Raw genomic sequence first — 8,284 nt, forward strand, 5'->3', positions numbered from 1 at the left:
CCAAAATTCAGGAAGGATTTTACTAGGTAGCTGAGAGCCTGAAGGTTAAACACTCTCTTCTCTTGACACATCTTTATACCTAGAGTGTCAGGGCCTGTGCTGCTCATGGCCACCGATGCCAGTTTGCAGACAGACTGTCTTCCAAGCTGTGCCTTATTCAGAAACTTATCCTGAGAAGATGGCAGATTAATAACTCCAGGGTTGGCTTCTCACATTATCTTCAGCCAGAGATCACACAAGGACTGAAAACAAAGGGTGTCAATCATTCCAAAGTTGGGCCCGCCTTCTGGTCCGCCAGAACGCCACCACAAGTTTCTTGATGGCGTCTCTCTCTATGAAGTCATGACAAACGATGACCAGCAAAAAGTGTCAAGATGAACCACAAAGTGTTGTCAGAGAAGAGCTGAGTCAGCAAAGCCCAATGATGACCAGAAAAGAATGGCAAGGTGAACCAATGCAATACAGCATTGTCAACTGTCCATTGGGTTTTACTTCTACCCTTTCCAAATATCCCATGTTCTCTCAAGCATCCACATTTGTAACAAACCACATGCCATTTTCCCAGGCTGTATCCAGAAAAGCATCACTTGTCTGTTCCTTAGCAAAAACATCCTATCCTAAGACAGTTTCCAGAAAAAACACCACATGATAGTGTCTCCAGAGGAACCAGAAGGTTCCACTCCAATACAGTACTACAGAATATGAAGGTGTCCCCTACCACCTCCCATGCTCATCTGTAATGTATAAGATCTGTGCTATGTAAAGATGGGGCCTGCTGCCTCCAGTCCATCTTACGGTTAGCCTGGCTTTTTGTGTGTGTACATGTGTGTGTGCGTGTGTATATGTGTGCATGTGTACATGTGTGCATGTGTACATGTGTGTATGTGTGCATGCATACATGTGTGTATGTGTGCACGTGTGTATATGTGTGCATGTGTACATGTGTGTGTATGTGTACATGTATACATGTGTGTGCATGTGCGCATGTGTGCGTGTACATGTGTGCATGTGTACATGTGTGTGCATGTGTACATGTGTGCATGTGTACAGTGTGCATGTGTACATGTGTGCACGTGTACATGTGTACATGTGTACATGTGTGCATGTGTACATGTGTGTATCAGCCAAAAATGAGAGTGGGTGTTATCCTTGATTATTATTATCTTGTTATTTTTGTCTTTCCTTTCTTCCTTCCTTCCTCCACCTCTCTCCCTCCTCCCTCCCTCCCTCCTTTCTTTCTTCCTTTTGTTCTTCCTTCCTTTCTTTCTCTCTTCCTTCCTTCCTTTCTTCCTTCCTTCCTTCCTTTCTTCTGATAGACTTTCTTTCTGAACTTGGAGCTTGCTGATCCAGCTAGGTTGATTGGCCAACAACCCCCCTGGATCCTCCTATCTCTGGTTCCCCAGCTCTGGGAATAAAGACCTGTCATACTCAGCTTTTTTTTTTTAATCCTTTGAAATTTTTATACAGGTATCTTGATTATATCTACTCTTCATTCCCTTCTTCAAACTCCCCCTTGATCCCCATCGTGTCTCCCTCCCAACTTCATGTCCTGCTCTTATATTTTTTTTGTTTATCCATGGAGTCTAATTGCTACTCATATGCACACGGGCATGTGACCATCTACTGGGACATTGGAACCTACCTGTGGTCGCTCTTCTAAGGAAAAATGACTTCCCTTCCCCAATAGCCATCAACTGCCAATAGCTCCTCAGTTAGGGGTGGACCTTGGGTGCCTCGCCCCATCCATGCTGGAAATCTTAACTGGCTTGCTTTTACTCAGATGTTGTGTAGGCAATCTCAGTGGCCATGAATTCATGTGTGCAGCATAATGTCATGTCCAGAAGGCAGGGCCTTCCTCCCCAACCTCCAGCTCTTATATTCTTTCTGCCCCATCTTCCTTGATGGTCCCTGAACTTTGGCAGCAGAGAGTGGAGTTTGATCCAGGCATCCCACCCACCGCTGAGTATCACAGTTGTTATTCTCAGCATTTTGAACAGCAATGCATTTTTGCATTAACCACTACCCACTGAAGTGAGATGCTTCTGTGACCAAGCTTTAAAGTAACACAAATTTATAACTATAAACAAATATTTAGAAGGTAGTTTAGAAGATCAATATCAATATGTTCTCCTCTAGGGCTTATGACTTCCATAGCCATCAATTTTGGCCATGATTACATTACAATGAGTGGTTGGTTACCCCAGAAATAATTTTGCCATTATCACATCAGTGGGCACATCCTGTTTAATGAGTTAGTATTATAGATATTCCACTCCAGTGCTAGTTAAAACTATTGATACCTTTTCTCTGACAGAAACCTTCATAGTGCCTTCCAGCTAGCCGGCAGGGAGAGTTTCCAGAATAATTCCAGACTGGTTTCTCTGTGTCCTGCAGCCAAAGTGTGTGGTGTCTTCAGCAATACATTTTTACCATGTAGTTTTGGGGACCAAGAGCAATGATAATAGCCTGTATTGTTTTGGGTGCTTTTGAGACCACTCTAACAGTAACTCATAGAGAGGTAACTGGATCCATAGCTGGTTTGGGGATCAAACTCAGGTCTTAGTCTGAATCTCTCCTCAGCTCCTAGAATAACTTTTTTTAAAAATTTATATTAACAGAAAGTGAGTTTTGAGACACAAAGCTGTGCATATGGGAGCACACATATCTAACAGCAAGGAGTTATTCTGAGAAGGAATGAAAAATGTAAATCTTGAGGCTAGAGAGATGGGTGAACATATACTGTTCTTGCAAAGGACCCAAGTTTAGCTCCTGGCAGCCACATGGCTATCAAGGGACCTGACACTTTGTTCCAGCCTCTGTGCCCACCAAGCATGTGAGTAGGCATGCTCATACACAGAAAATAAGCATACAAATATAAATCTAGGAAAGATTCCCTGATGCTTGTAAGGCTCAGGAAGTAGAGCATGGGAAAAGACAGGCCGAACATGTGAAAATATCTATCCCTCAGATCAGAGACAGTTGAGAGATGAGGCACTTTTAATATCTCTTCTCCTGCCACCTACACATGGTTGTATAAGAATCTTTCCTAGATGAAACAAGAAACTCCACCTTTCATGATTTATTCCTTATTTCATACCCTGGAAACATTAAAACTCTGGCCTAATTATAAACATATTTGGCATCAGAGGGTTCTGGGAACAGACTTCCAGGGTATCCCTCCAGTTGAGCTGTGAGAGAGTTGTTCAGTCTAGGTGTTGGGCTCTCCTAAGACGCAGAGCAGGCAGCAACGACTCCCAGTGGTGCTTCTTGAAGGTGAAGAGCGCTGTTGGCGAGTATGTGGTGGAAGGTCTTATGTAGTTCAGTCTGTCCTCAGACCTTGATATCCTGATCTTCCACCTCCCAGGTGTGCTAGGACTGAGCCAACACCATCTCCACCATTGAGTTTAACTACTCTGGAGACCTTCTTGCAACAGGAGACAAAGGTGGAAGAGTTATTTTCCAAGGGGAACAAGAGTTTACAGTACCTTTCAGAGTCATGAGCCAAAGTTGGACTACTTGAAAAGTCTAGAAATTGAAGAAAGATTTAATAAAATCAGGTGGTTACCACAACAAAATGCTGCTCATTTCTATTCTCTACAAATGATAAAACTATTAAATTATAGGAAATAAGTGAGTGGGATAAAAGAGTAGAAGGTCATAACTTGAAAGATGAAGATGGACAGTTTCGAGACCCATTTAGAATTACAGCACTACGGGTTCCAATATTGAAGCCCATGGATCTTATGATGATCTGAGAATTAACCTATGCATTTATGTGGAGAGCGGTAGAGCTGGAGAGGCATTCGCCTTGACAAGATGGCGTCTACATCCGCTGTCGACTCCTGGTAAACAACTGCTTGCACATGTGCGTAGAGAACTGTTTGCGCATGTGTGTAGAGTGAAAGACGCCTAGTCACGGCCCATCCCGGGGCATCACGTGGGGTGATGAGCAAACAGTCAACCATGGGCGGACACGCTGTGCTGTGGTGTATATAAGCAGTGCTGATTATTGGCTTGCCCCTTTTTCCCTCTGGATGAGGGCAATAAACGTTTGCTGCAGAAGGATCCTAGTGTCCGCGTGTCTTCTTCCCGGCGAGATGACTGCGTGGGCCACACATTTAGAGATCACAGACAGAAGCTTCAACATTTTGTACATCAAGCCAACTAATACGGAGGAGCTGACAGAAGTCATCACTGCTGCAGAGTCCCACCCACACCAGTGCAATGTATTTGTCTACAGCAGCAGCAAGGGAATCATCAGGCTGTGTGGCATGTGTTCCTCTGCCCTATGTGTCAGGCATGTCAAGTTTTTTGAAGAGCCAGCAGTTGATCCTTTTTCTTAGAAATAATCTCATCTATACCTGATGTCAAGTTCAGCCACAGTGGTCGATACACAATGACCAGAGACTATCTGTCAGGGAAGGTACGGGACCTCAACACGGAGGGCAGGCCTGTCGAGGCCCACCAGGTACACGAGTACCTACAAAGCAAGCTCTGCTCCTTGTATGAGAATGACTGCATCTTTGACAAGTTTGAGTGCTGCTGGAATGGTTCAGACAGTGCTGTCATGACGGAGTCCTACAAAAACTTCTTTAGAATGTTTGATAGAAATACTTGGAGGGCTGTTACACTGGAAGCCTCAAGAGAGAACAGCAAACCCCGAGCCAGTGCGAAGCCCCAGAAAGTATGTACAGGGGCAAGAGAAAGAAAGACAAGGTTAGCACAGGGAGTAAGAGAAAGAAAGACGAGATTAGTGTGGACAGTTTGGACTTCAATAAGAAGATCCTTCACACAGCCTGGCACCCCATGGAGAGCATTACTGCTGTAGCTGCCACCAATAACTTGTATATATTCCAGGACAAAATTAACTAAGGAAACTGACTGGAGGACCAAGTGTTGTCTTGCATTGTCCTCTCCATTAAGAACAGTGACACACTTCTACTTCCCTCATAGACACAGGAGAAGAGGCGGTCTCAGCTGGAGTCTTGGCAGAGAGGAGTATGGCTGCTGAAGGGTAAACCTGCTCGAAGCTGAATTGGTGGACTCTGCTCAATAAAAGCCATTACTCAAATGTAAAACAAAACAAAACATATACATACATAGAGATACAACCCCCTCCCCCTCAAACACACATTGTGGTACTGTGGAGGTTTGAATGAGATAGTCTCCATAGTCTTCCATAGTCTCAGGCATTTTGAATAATTGGTTCTCAGTTGAACACATATGGGGTTTGGGGGGTGGGAGAGAGACAGAGACAGAGACAGAGACACATAGACAGAGAGAGACAGAGACAGAGAGAGACAGAGACAGAGACACATAGACAGAGAGAGACAGAGACAGAGAGAGACAGAGAGACAGAGAGACAGAGAGAGAGAGAGAGAGAGAGAGAGAGAGAGAGAGAGAGAGAGAGAGAGATTAACTTCTCCAAACAACCTGACTTGGTTTTGTTTTATTTTTAAATAGAGTCCCAGTCTTTATGGATGAAAAGAAAATGGGATATGACTAGTCCAAGGTATTGGTGAGGAGGTTTATTGTAGACATGAAGGAGCACCTAGCCAGAGGCAGCTGTAAGGGTCCAGACTGCACTTGGCCTGCAGACTGAATGGAGCCATGAGAGGTGGCAGGGAGGTGGGTGGTGACAGAGGAAAAGAGGAAAGAGGCAAAAGAGATCACCAGGAACCAGGAGGGTTTGTCACCAAAATGGCTGTTTTTTTTTTAGGAAAGGGAAGCTGGGGGAAGCAAAGCAAAGCTCAGGGAGGTTTAGGGCAGGGGCCGGGCAAGCCAGCCAGGATGATTCTGTAACAGATGCTAGTGCAATGGGAAAGGCTGGCAGCCAGCCGGAGCCTGCTCTGATATGTTAAATAGGCACCCCAGATAGCCATTTATCCTGAGTTTGAGATTCCAGGCTTTCTATACTCAAGCTGGAGCTGAATGTTGGTCCTCCTGCCTCAACTCTCAAGTGCCAGATTTGTTTCAACTGTGGAATGAGGCATTGTTTCCATCCATAAAAAAGAATAAGGATTCTCTAGAAGTGAGTTTTGAAAGAGGTAAACTGTAATGATAAATGGCAGCAACAACACTGACACCAAGTAAAACCAAAACCAACCAAACAACAAAACAAAACCACAAAAGAACAACAACAAAGTAACTAACTAGGTCTTCCACATGGTGAGATTGAGGCCAGCCTGGGAGATAAGAAACTGTCACCACAACATCAATAACAAACAGAGGATGTTATTGCCCAAGCATATATATTTTTGTGAACAATGCTAAAGACATTTCCGGAACATTTCTCACATCAGTTAGAGCTGAATTGATTGCCTTCAAGGACTGAAAAACACAAGCATTAAGCTTTCCTCACATCAACCATGGGCCTTCTAGTCACATCTTCTCCAAACAGAACAACTCTTAGACCTATTCTCTTTCTCTCCCTTTTTCTTTCTCTCTTGAAATTCAATTACTGAGAGCTTGGCAGAGCCCCCACTTCTCTCTCTCCTTCTTCCTGCTCAGGCTGCTGGTGGTTAAGGAGATAATAAGTCTGGCCCCAAGGCCAGGGTGTGTGGAGATCTCTTGGTTTCTCTGGCAGTTACTGGGAGCGGTGTTGACAGGCCTGGGAGAAAGCCGAGGTGGGACTCCAGAGCCAGCAGGAGGACCTCAATGACAGAGGAAGGGAGCCTTCAAGGCAGAGAGGAGCAACCTCCCAGGCTCTGGGTTGAATGCTGGCTTCAGCTCTGAGGAAAATAGCCTCCAAATGCACCAGAGAGGCAGCCCGCTCTCTTTCAGCCGATGCTCTGCAAAGGAGAAAGCTCTGCAGTTGTTGCTTCATCCCAGGCCTGGATTAATGCCATGGAAATCTTGATTCTTCCATCTCAGCTCTGTCTACAGGCCCAAGTTTAAACCTGTGCCCTCCGCTTGAAGCTGCACAGCTCATGGTGACAGTTTGGTCAAGATGCTATGGAATAATAGAAGAGAAAGCACTGCTTAGTGATAGGGGACTGGCCTGTGAATTTCTGGTTCACCCTCACAAAATGGAAAACTATGTACTACACTGAATGATCTTTTGAAAGCGTGTGGGGACACTACTATAAACACATTTCTACTTCCTGTAATTCCCCATCTCCGTGCAAAGATTCAGGAGTCAGGATAATGAAGGCAACGAGAACTGTGTGCGTCAAAGCCAGACTCTGGTTCCTAGAAGGACTGATGTGGTAGTATGGAATAGGATATTTTCTTGAAATGACTAAGTCACCTTCCAGGAAAGAGTCTCCTCTTCTTGGGAAGGCTTTAAACGTGCCCTGTGGGTTTTGATGAGGTTAGATCAATCTAATCATTTTAGTTTGTTTAATGAGTCAGGGCAACAGCGAAGAGTGGGAAATCACTCAGGAGGACTGAGATGGAAGCATCCCCCCTGGGCATCTAGGCACGGGGGTTCTTCTTGTCAGAGGGCTCTGTTTATTGCAAAACAATTTGATTAGTTTCATTAGGTAAAACTTAAACCCCCCAATATTAAAACCTTTAGCTTCCCTATAGAATCTCCTACAATCTGAATGCTTAGTAAGGATTTAATTATAGTGGACTCTTGGGCTGAGAAACCGAGCCCCCTTTTCTGGCCTTTGTACAATTAAGTGCCTGTCAAACTCAGGCAACCCCTAATTTTCTTTAAGTGAAAGCAGTTGATGAGCTTAAAACCAATTCTGCCCTTAGGGCCTTTTTTTTTTCTTTAAATGAAAGGCTTATAATTAGAAATAAAAGTTCATAGAAACTTAAAAGACTTTCCCCCCTTCTTTTTTTCACCCCCTGTGGATATACTTCACTCAGACAAAAGCTGGCGAGTTTTGTCATTACCGAAGTTGGGCACGGCAGCTTCATACCCAGTTGGGAGGAGCCGCTTGAAGCTGGTGCGAACAGTCTCAGACTGTGTGGTAGAGAGTCTGTTCATGACCTGGATGCTCAAAGCTTGTCCAGGACAAGCAAAGCTTCAGGTTCCTCCCAGGCTCGCAGACAATCAAGGCAGCCCATGAGGCCCCGTAGGCTGAAAGAACACGTGCTCAGGAAACACCTTCACATAAAACTGGTTCCCGGGGGAAACGTGAAGTTTAAAGTGATAATAAATCGACCCTGTCTTCAGTGTTAGAGCAGTCTGTAAATTAAAGAGCAACCGGCTTTGTTTCTCGCATCATAAAATCCAGGCAATTAATGCTGTCCAAAGTGTATTTTGAAGCTCGATCCTGCCTGTGGGAAAGACAGCTGCGCCGGGGGCTCTGACATCCTGATGAGTCTGGAA

General features: G+C 44.7%; 1 pseudogene; it reads left to right on the forward strand.

Moving 5' to 3' along the window:
* Positions 1-352: 352 nt before the first annotated feature.
* On the forward strand, positions 353-4,872 carry LOC116100041 (annotated as a pseudogene).
* The last annotated feature ends 3,412 nt before the right edge of the window (positions 4,873-8,284 follow it).

The sequence above is a fragment of the Mastomys coucha genome, unplaced genomic scaffold, assembly GCF_008632895.1.
Source record: "Mastomys coucha isolate ucsf_1 unplaced genomic scaffold, UCSF_Mcou_1 pScaffold20, whole genome shotgun sequence".
NCBI lineage: Eukaryota > Metazoa > Chordata > Mammalia > Rodentia > Muridae > Mastomys > Mastomys coucha.